The sequence below is a fragment of the Cupressus sempervirens genome, chromosome 1 (genome assembly GCF_028749045.1).
Source record: "Cupressus sempervirens isolate cs-2001-9-10 chromosome 1, ASM2874904v1, whole genome shotgun sequence".
Lineage (NCBI taxonomy): Eukaryota > Viridiplantae > Streptophyta > Pinopsida > Cupressales > Cupressaceae > Cupressus > Cupressus sempervirens.
Genome location: NC_143118.1, coordinates 565,550,261 through 565,561,175, shown reverse-complemented (window position 1 = coordinate 565,561,175; position 10,915 = coordinate 565,550,261).

The window sequence follows — 10,915 nt, the reverse complement described above, 5'->3', positions numbered from 1 at the left end:
ATGATATTCACTATTTCTTCAAAATAATATCTTTGGTTGTTGTGAAACCTTTTCCTTTGTCTTCCGCAAATATTGTGTTGCACAGGACGTGTTCCTCCTGCTTTGAATCTCTTGAGCATTCAATGGGTAGCATTTGCTTATATATTACATCTTTGCCCTTCCATGCTGGGGATGCCTTCTAATTCAAATCCTTATCATTTTCAAACTGTCTTCAACAATGTAATTCTCCTACTCCTGTGATTTGGTTTTATATATGATGATATCCATGGTAGGCTTCATTGTTGGATTCTGTCTGTGTGTACTAGGCCTATGATTGTGACTTTCATGTATTTAGTTATTTGACATTTATTGCATTAATTGGTACCAATTGTCATTGTAATGGCAGACTCATGTTAGTCTATCTCTGATACAAATGTCTTGGCTCCTCTAACTAAGAAGGTAATAGAGCCAAACTACTTTGTTGAATCATATAGATATGTGAGTCTGAATAAGGAGCAACAGAAGTACGAGTGTTAGTCAGGTAGAATGAGATTCTCCATTTACTGAATCTGTATGGTCCTATTGCCTACATACAAATTTATCTCCTAAATATTTTGTGTTTCTCTGATGCACCATTGAATCTCTAAGTCTTCAAACAATCTAATGTATTAGAAAGAATCCCTCAATAGCTGGTAATTCCAACATATCACCCTCCTGTATATTGGCTTTGTGTGCTAGCATATGTCCCAAATTTGTATTTTGTGGTATCCTGGTGAGATCCTTAATTGATTTTTAGTCAGAAAATGCCACTTCATTGATTCACTTCCCCTTTTCAATTAAAAATTGTCAACTTTGAGGTTACCTATATATGTCTTGGTCTGTTTGTAGATACTATCTAAAAGTGTAATGGAATTGTGTTCGGTTTGTTCAAGCATGGCTGAGGAAAATTGTATAAAATTCCATATGAAAAGGAAAAAGCCTCTTTAGAGTCGGTTTTACATAGCACAAATGGTGTGTGAAGCTTGGAAATGTAACTTGGAAATATGGAAGGAAAGTATATCAATAAGATAAAAATCTATACTAATAGCCATAAAGCTAATGACCTAAATGATGAAATTGATAGTGATATGGCTTAAAAATTGTACATAAATGGAGATTCTAATTTTATAATTTTGCGCTCCATCAAAGTCAATGTATGCTAGAAAATACATATGTAAAGTATGAAGACACAAAGAAAACATGAAGTAGACACATGAAAGCACATAGCATACACGATGTAGATACTGTAAAAATTTGCCTTAGGGCAGAATTCACCCAAGGCCAAGGAACTCAAACACAAGCACAATATAGACCAGAGTATGATCAGAATAACTATATAGTATTCAATGCAATGTACAAGTACACTAGGAGTGCTTGTATATAAAGGCCTCTGAGATGCATCTAGAATGCCTAAGAATCAACATCATGATAAGTCATACAACCAGACACATGTCCACCAAATATGGGTTATCCTCCATTAAGCATGAAAGTAAGTGTGATGATGAGAGAATAAGCCTACAATGGTGTAACACACAAATTAGTGTTGTAGACAACATGTGCTAAAAAAGAAGTGCGAATAACTATGTTGTCTACATGACAACTAAGTGAATGATGCAAACTCCAGTGTTGTAGACACCATGTGTTGAAATAGAGTTGTGTACTTCTATGTTGTCAACATGACAACTCAAAAAGGTACACAAACTCGTAATTGTCTCATAAAAATAAATAATAAAATAATGCATTAACTTAAGTAAACTTAAGTAAAGTGTAAATAGTAAATATCTATTTGCACCAACACCCCCCCTTAAGTGCAACTTAAGGGAAAACACTTAAGATCACAAATGCAAGATGGATCTTGGCTACAAGGCCATGTTAGGTACCCATGTACAAAAGCAATGCTATAGAATGATGCAATGCAATCTCTCATAAAGCAAAGAAAGAGGGAAAACCTCATGGGAAAAACCCTCCTCTAAAAAGAGAGATGAGTACAATAAAGAAGATGGGAGAGAAGAAGACCTCAGATGAGGAAAAAATCCCTCCTAGAAGAAAGAGAAGAGAGAAGTCAAGGGACTCCCCTTTCTGCAACATCCCACACCCCTAAGAGATCTTGCAAATGGGTATACTTGACCTCAGTGAAGGGTTTGGTGAAGATATCGATGACCTGCTCTGTTGTACGACAATACTGTAGTGCAATTATATGCTCATGTATCATCTCTCTGATATAGTGCATATGAACCTCAATGTTCTTAGTCCACTGATGCTGAACTGGATGCTTAGAGATCTCAATGGCACTTTCATTGTCACAATGAATAACTATAGGCTTAGGTAGATCAAATCCGAACTCCTCTAGGATGTGTTGTAACCAAAGAGCCTTTGTAGCTGCGTTGACAGCTCCTCGATACTCAGCCTCTGTGGAAGAAAGAGCAACATTATTTTGCTTCTTACTCTGCCAACAAATAGGGTCAGAGCCAAGGTGAAATATATATCTTGAAGTAGACTTGCGAGAATCTAAGTCCCCTACATAGTCTGAGTCTGTGTATCCAACTAGCTGAAGTCCTATACCTACTGCATAATGTATCCCATGTGTATGTGTACCCTTTATGTAGTGCAAAATTCGCTTGGCAACCTTCCAATAGAGTTTATGTGGTTCTTGCATAAAGCGTGAAACCATGCCAACTGCAAAAGCTATATCAGGGCATGTATGTGTCAAGTAGATAAGGCTCCCAACTAATTGTTTGTATAATGTAGCATCAACAAGTGGAGTTGTACATTTAGCCTCTAGCTTGACACCTGATAGAAAGGGAGTAGGAACAAGTTTGCAGTCACTCATGTGAAATCTAGAAAGCAAGTCAAGAGCATACTTGGGTTGTGAAAGTGATATTCCTGCTGAAGACTGTGATCTCAATACCAAGGAAGTAATGTAGCAAACTCAAGTCTATCATAGCAAATCTGTCCTATAGAGAGGTCTTGACACTGGCAATGATGGATGAAGTGCTCCCTGTAATGATCAAGTCATCTACATAAAGCACTAGTATTAAGTGTGAGTCATCCTTCTGAAGAATGTAGACATTCGAATCAAAATGACATCTGGTGAATCTTGCTGAGAGGAGGAAGGAATCCATTTTGGTATACCAAGCCCGAGGAGCCTGTTTAAGACCATAAATAGACTTCTTCAATTTGCAAACCATAGTAGAATCCTATACGAACCCTTGTGGCTGCTCTGTATAAATTTCCTCATGAAGATCACCATTCAAAAAAGCACTCTTAACATCCATCTAGTGTACAACCCATCCATGAGCTGCAACAATAGCTAGTGTCAAGCGAATGGAGTTCATCTTGGCAACAAGTGCAAAATTCTATGTATAGTCAATACCTGGAACCTGCGAGAAACCTTTGGCTACTAGTTTGAACTTATTCTTATCCACACTTCCATCCACTGCAAATTTGGTTTGATAGATCCACTTACATTGAATCACCATTCTTCCCTTTAGAAGGGGAACTAAGTCCCAAGTGTTGTTTTTCATCAAAGAATTATATTTTTCCTCCATAGTCTTGTCCCATTCTGGAATCCCTGATGCTTTCTTAAATGACTGTGGATCTAAAGTAATGGCTATATATGCATGTTGAAATGACTTGTGCTATGACCTAGTCCTCCAAGTGTCTGAAGGATTTCCCACCAATGAACCTGCTGCATCAAGGGTTTGCTATGCCCAATAAGGTTTAGTGGAAGAAGAAGAAGGAATTGCCTCAACTGTTTTTTGACCTTGCGAAGTTGGTGTCTTGCAAGTCAAAGTTGGAGGAATCTCATCTTCCAAGTCACTATCATCACTATGATCACAATCCACGAAGGACGAAGAAGAAGGAGTTGAAGAAGCCAAACTTGGACAAGTTTCTTCAAAGTGAACACTTCTCTCATAAAAGATTTCATGGGTCTCTAGATCCATTAGTTTGTATGCCTTGAGATGGTCAGGATAGCCAACAAATATACATGGTTTGCTTTGTGGTTCTAATGCCTTTCACTTTTGTGGAAGTATCATTGCCCATGCTGGACAACCAAAAACTTTGAAGTGCTTTACACTTGGTTTTCTACCACACCATGCCTCAAAAGGTGTTATTCCATCTAAGGCCTTATGCAAACTTCTGTTTTGGATGTAGTTGGCACAACACATGGTTTCTGTCCAAAACACTTGATCTAGACTTGTGTCGAAGCATGCAAGTGATCATATCCTTAAGGTTTCCATTCTTTCTTTCAGCTACATCGTTCTGTTGTGGCATGTATGCAACTAAATGTTGAAGATATATACCCTCATGTGTGCAAAAGTCTATAAGTATGGAGTTGGCATATTCCCTACCATTGTCTGTTCTTAGGATCTTGATGGCTTTCCCTGATTTTTTCTCAACTTGAGCTTTGAAGGTGATGAAGTTATCAAATGCTTCACTCTTATGAGCAAGAAAAAGAACCCAAGTGTATCGTGAAAAGTCATCAATAAATGTGAGAACATAGCGAGCCTTACCAAATGATGGTACTGGAAATGGGCTATCTACATCACTATGAACCAATTCAAGAATAGTAGTTTCCTTCCAAGACTTCCCCTTGTCATATTTCTCTTCGGGATGCTTGCCTGCTTCACAACCTGGACATACACCCTCTGAATACTTGACTTGAGGTAGACCAATGACCATTTCCTTGTTACTGAGTTGTTAAAGGTAGCGATAATTAAGGTGTCCAAATCTCTCATCCCATAGTTTACTTTGAGTATTTGAATGAGTCAACAAGGCAAGGGAAGTGGACTTAGGCACAAAATGTGAGAAAGAATAAAGTCTTGTCTCATAATTAGCCTTTCCAACCGCCACCATAGAATCATCTTTGAGATTTTTCACCACAACTATGTCGGAGAGGAACTCTACTTTGTTGCCACATCCATAGTGAGTTATTTGATAGATGGAGAGAAGGTTGGTGCTAAGGTTAGGAACATGTAATACATCTTTGAAGATGTCATTTTCCAACTCAACATTTCCTTTACCTTCTACTTACACTTGAGCATCATTGCCCACATAGATATAAGGTACATTTGATGGTTTCAAAGAGGAAAATTGCTCCCTTGAAGCACCCATATGATGTGTTGCTCCTGAATCAAGAACCCATTCCTCAACATTATTTGTACTAGCTACCAAAGCTTGTCCCTTACCCTTTGAAGTGGATGAAGATCCCTTATCCTTATATGCATCCTTATATGCATTTGGTACATCAATTTTGTGTTTCCTCATTATGTTGACAAACTTATCAATTTGTTTATCCTTGCACTCATGTTCATCATGAACATTCCTGTTACAATAGGAACAAGTTTTCTTCTCCTTTTTCTTGGAATTGTTTCCTTTTGATTATTTTTGGAAGAAGACTTTCCTTGTTGTGAAGAAGATTGTTGAGTGGAAGAAGATTGACTTGGGGAAGATTGTTGTTTTGAGGAGGACTGTTGTGTGTCATCTTGTGGCTTAGAGTTCCACTGCTTCTGCTTCTTGTTCGAGTTTTTACCACTTGAATTACCTTCATTTGCTACCAGGGCTTTGGTCTTGGAAGACTTGAGAATTCCCATACCCACTAGATTGTCATGTTCTAAGATCAACATTTTTGAAAATTTCTTGAATGAAGGCTTAACATAGGCACTACCCATTGTTAATTTGTGTGTATTAAAACTGGAAACAAAAGGGGCATATTCAGCTGGAACATGAGTCATGATATATTTGATCATCTTTCCATCCTTGATGGGTTCTCCACAATCTTTAAGTTTTGCCCTATACGTGTCTGCTTGGGTAAGATAGTCTTTGATGGTGTCGAAATTTCTAGGATCCAACTTGAGAAGTTTATCCTCTATGGTGTAAGCCATGTCTTCATCTACTATCCCATACAATGCTTCAAGTCTAGCCCAAACCTCTGTTAGGATTAAACCATGGACATAAATAACAATTACATGCAAATATAACCAATAATAGAAAATAATAGATCACACAGAAAAGAACAGAAGGCAGAAAGATTTAACGTGGTTCACCCAATCCTCGGGCTACGTCGACCAAACAACAAGTCCGATATTATTATGATCCAATGATTACAACCTAATTACAATTCGTAATCCCTTACAACTCAATACCGCTGCAAGAAGCAATTTTGCGTCACAACTTAATGAAAATATGTAACCCTAAGCCCTTTTATACAAGTAATTTTAATGCCGTTTTAGGGTTACAACATGTCGGCCACAACGTCGGCCCGAACCCCAAAGAATTTATGAAGTATGTACAGTACTTTCCTGATCAGTCACCACAAACTAAGAATCTCCCACTTGGGGACTGATCAAGCTCCACACTAAATAACAATCTCCCACTTGGAGACTGATCTTGTAGCAATTTCGGTACCACATGGGGCTCCCACTAGATCAAATCACCCTAGACATTATTGTTCTTTTATTTAAGTTCAATCTAGAAGACCAATTGAAGCTGAAAAGGAGTTCATCTTCTCCCTTGTGACTACCTTTGTAAACATATTTGCTAGATTCCCATCGGTATGTATCTTGTCCAACTTTAACTGTTCGTCCTCCAAAACTGATCGAATGAAATGGTACCACAACTGTATGTGTTTGGTCTTTGAATGCAGAGCTGAATTCTTCACAAGATGAATGACACTATGACTATCTATAAACAAATAATTATCCTTCTGAGGATGTCCCAATTCTTCCAAGAAGAACTGAAGCCATATCATCTCATTGGCTGCCTCTGTAGCAACAATATACTTTGCCTCTATAGTGGATAAAGCATTAACCTTTTGTAACCTAGAAACCTAGCTTACGGCTGCCCCACCAATAGTAAAGACATAACCTATAGTACTCTTCCTGGTATCAATATCCCCTGCCAAATTTGAGTCAACATAGCCCTGTAAATTAGTAGTGGAGCCCCCAAAGTGTAAACACTTATTGGATGTTCCTCTCAAATATTTGAGAATCCATTTGACTTCATTCCAATGCTCAATTCTTAGATGACTCATATACCTGCTAAAGACTCCCACTGCATGTGCAATATATGGCCTAGTACATACCATAGCATACATCAAGCTTCTTACAATTGAAACATAGGGTACCTTAGACATCTTATCCTCCTCTTCTTGTGTCTTAGGACACATCTCCTTAGTCAACTTCAAATGACCAGGTTAAGGTGTGCTAACAGCTTTAGCATTCTTCATAGAGAAACGTTACAACACCTTCTCAACATAATCAGCCCGAGATAGTGTCAATGTTCTGTTCTTCTTATCTTTGCAAGTCTTCATACCAAGGATTTGTTTTGTTGCCCCCAAATCCTTCATAGCAAATGCATGTGTTAAATTGGCGTTTCAGCTCCTTAATGTGATCCATGTTAGACCTAGCTACAAGCATATCATCAACATATAAATATAAAATAATGTAGCTATCATCATCCAACCTCTTAAAGTAAACATAGTGATATGAATGACACTGATTGTATCCATGCTCATGTATAAAATTGTCAAATTTTAGATACTATTGCCGAGGTGCTTGCTTCAAGCCATATAAACTTTTCTTCAATTTGCACACTAAGTTTTCCTTACCTTTGACCTCAAATCCCCGTGGCTAAGCCATATATATCTCTTCATCCAAATCACCATGAAGAAAGACTATTTTAACATCAATTTTCTCTAAATGCAAATCTTCAGTAGCCACAATACTTAAAACAGTACAGATAGAAGTCATTTCAACAATAGGAGAAAATATCTCATCAAAATTGAATTTTTTTTTTTGTGCAAATCCTTTTACAATTAACCTGGCTTTAAATATTTTCTTACCTCCTTCCTCTTCTTTCAACCTATAAACTCACTTATTATATAAAGCTTTTTTACCCACAGGCAACTTGCATAAATCCCATGTCTTATTCTTCAACAAAGAGTCCATTTCGTCTTTCATTGCAGACTCCCATTGAATCTTAGTATCCACCTACACAACTTCATTATAACATTAAGGTTCACTAGCATTTGTTAATAAAATAGAATACAAAGAGGGAGTAAATCTTTCTGGAGGTCTATTATTTTCTTTGTTGACTGTCTAACATGCACTGGTGTGTGTGGTATTATTGGTTGCGGTTGTTGCACATCATGAGGAATGGTTGGAACATCATCTTGTGGAGTGTCATCCAGCACTACATAATCATCTTCTTTCTTTTCATATTGTTGTAACAGATCTTTGTACAATCTCTCATTGAATATGACATCCCTACTTCTTACAATTTTTTGATTTTCAAAATCCCAAAGCCTATAGCCAAATTCATTAATGCCATATCTAACAAATACACATTTCTTTGACTTAGCTTCTAGCTTGGTTCTATATTCAGAACCTATGTGAGCAAATGCTTCACAACTGAAGGTTTTGAGAAAAGAATATCTCACCTTCTTACCAGTCCATGCTTCCTCTGGAATACCACAACTCAAAGGAGTAGAGGGACCTCTATTAATCAAATATACAATAATATTGATAGCCTCCACCCACATGTGTAAGGGCAACCCAACATGCAACCTCACGCTCCTTGCACGTTCCATTATAGTCCTATTCATGCGTTCAACCACTCCATTTTCTTGTGTAGTCCTTGAATACCATTAGTGGAGCAATAATCTTCAAATTTATGATTGCAATACTCACCTCCATTATCAGACCTAAGACATTTTAATTTTTTACCAATCTCGTTTTCAACCAAGCATTTCCATTTCTTAAAAGTTTGAAATATATCATATTTTTGTCTAAAGAAATAAACCCATACTTTTCTAGTTGTGTCATTAATAAATGTAACATAATAATGAGAGCCACCAAGGGAAGATACCTGAGCTGGTCCCCATACATTGGTATGCACAAGCTCTAATTTCTCATTTTTGTTTTCCTTCCCAGTCTTCAAAAAACTCACTCTCTTTTGTTTTCCATACACACAACTTTCACAGAAATCTATATTAACACATTTTAGATCTAGTAAAACTTTCTTTCAATGAAGTACTTTCATACCTTTCTCACTCATGTGCCCAAGTCTGTTGTACCACAACGTTGTATCAAAATTTACAGTAGCTATTTGTCCTCCCTGCTCAACTATAGCAACTTTCCTGAACATTTATTTTTCTCTGAAACAATCAAAGTAGAAAAAACAATATGACCTATACAAAGATATAAGGTGCCTACTTTCACACCTTTTGCTACTGCAAGGGATCCTTTTGAAACCTTCTAATTTTTATCATTAAAAGTAACTACACAACTCTCAATATCAGGTTGCCCTACCAAAATTAAATTCTTACTCAGCCTTGGAACATGTCTTACCTCATGTAGTAGCCAATGATTCCCATTCTGCAACTTAATCTTATTTTTTCCCTTTCCAACAATCTGACAGGGTTCATTATCCCCCAAATAAATAAGTTCAAAATCCGCTTGGACATAATCAATGAAATAACTTCTATGAGGTGTAGCATAAAATGAAGCACAAATATGATTTTGTTGATTACAACCTCTATATCATGTACAAATCTGGACCTTTACAATGTAGCTCAAAAATAGAACAATTGTGAAGCAATATAATGCAAAATAGGACCTATCTCTGAAAGTGGTATTTTTGTCCACACAAGCCTACAATCTGACTACAAATTTGAAAAGTAGACGAAAAAATATACACTTTCAAAAAAAATGGAATCTGAAAAGGAGTCCAAATGAGCCCGTACGATGCATTTGAAGTTGTAAAATATAGGATTAGATAGGTACAGTCACCAAGAAATGCTATTTCTGACAAATCCGTGCACCAAAACCAGAAAATAGTTGCACCACTGAAACGTTTAAGAAATTTTACCCAAAATAATAAAAAAAAATCGCACCTGATTTGGAGTCTATATGACTGAGTTATGGCCGCTCAAAGTCAAGCTACCAAATCAAAATTGCATCTGAAGAGGGCTTTAGAGAGGAAAACAAGATGTTAAATTTGACAGTCAAATGACTGTTGCAGCAGTTCAAAATTGCCTTGGAATGACATTCAAATGACCGTCAAATTTAAGATAGTGGTTTGTTGATGTTAGTGAAACACATGCCTTTGCTAGTGTGGGATGACATCACTCGTACAACTGATGACATCAACATGTATGGATTCGTATGGAATTGTATAGAAAAAATTGACGTGTAATGTACAGCTCGCTAATTTGTCTGCCAAGTATACATTGACTGGATGTATGGTAGGTTACTACATGTCTGCTATGTAATCGCTAACTGGGATGATAGTTGGTTACCACGTGTCTGTTGCGTCAGGAGAGTACATGTGTAAGCTAGAGCTAACTGGGCACTGCATGTGACGCGACGAGTTGCGATGGTGTTGATTACTCACCACGTGTTTAGTACGAAGTGGCGGCGTGGAGGGTAGAGTTGTCATGTCGTGATAGGGGTCAGACTAACGCGTGGACTAATTAGTGTTTGCCCACGATGAGAAAATAAATAGCGAGCTCACCGGTGAGTGGGGACTGGCGGTTGGTTGGGAAAAGGCTGCCGGTGGAAATTTGTGACTTCGCCAAAATGTTAGGCTATCACTGAAATAAAAGCCGGTCCAGTCTCATTCACCGTTGCTGATGCCAGATTAATTGGTGCAGCCCGGATTTTGAATCAACCTACCTGATTAGATGCATTGTATTGTTCCTGCAGAATATTCTATGCTATGCAAGGTCGGGGTGTGACTGCCTGGTGCCTATGCAATTTTTTTCTCTGCCTGGATGCCTAATTGGGCTAATAATTCGAAAAAATTTATTTCAAAAAATATAGAGAAAAAAAGATCTAAAAAATAAATTAGTAGATCAATAAAAGACCATTCCTAGCTTTGCAAATCGGTTCTTCGG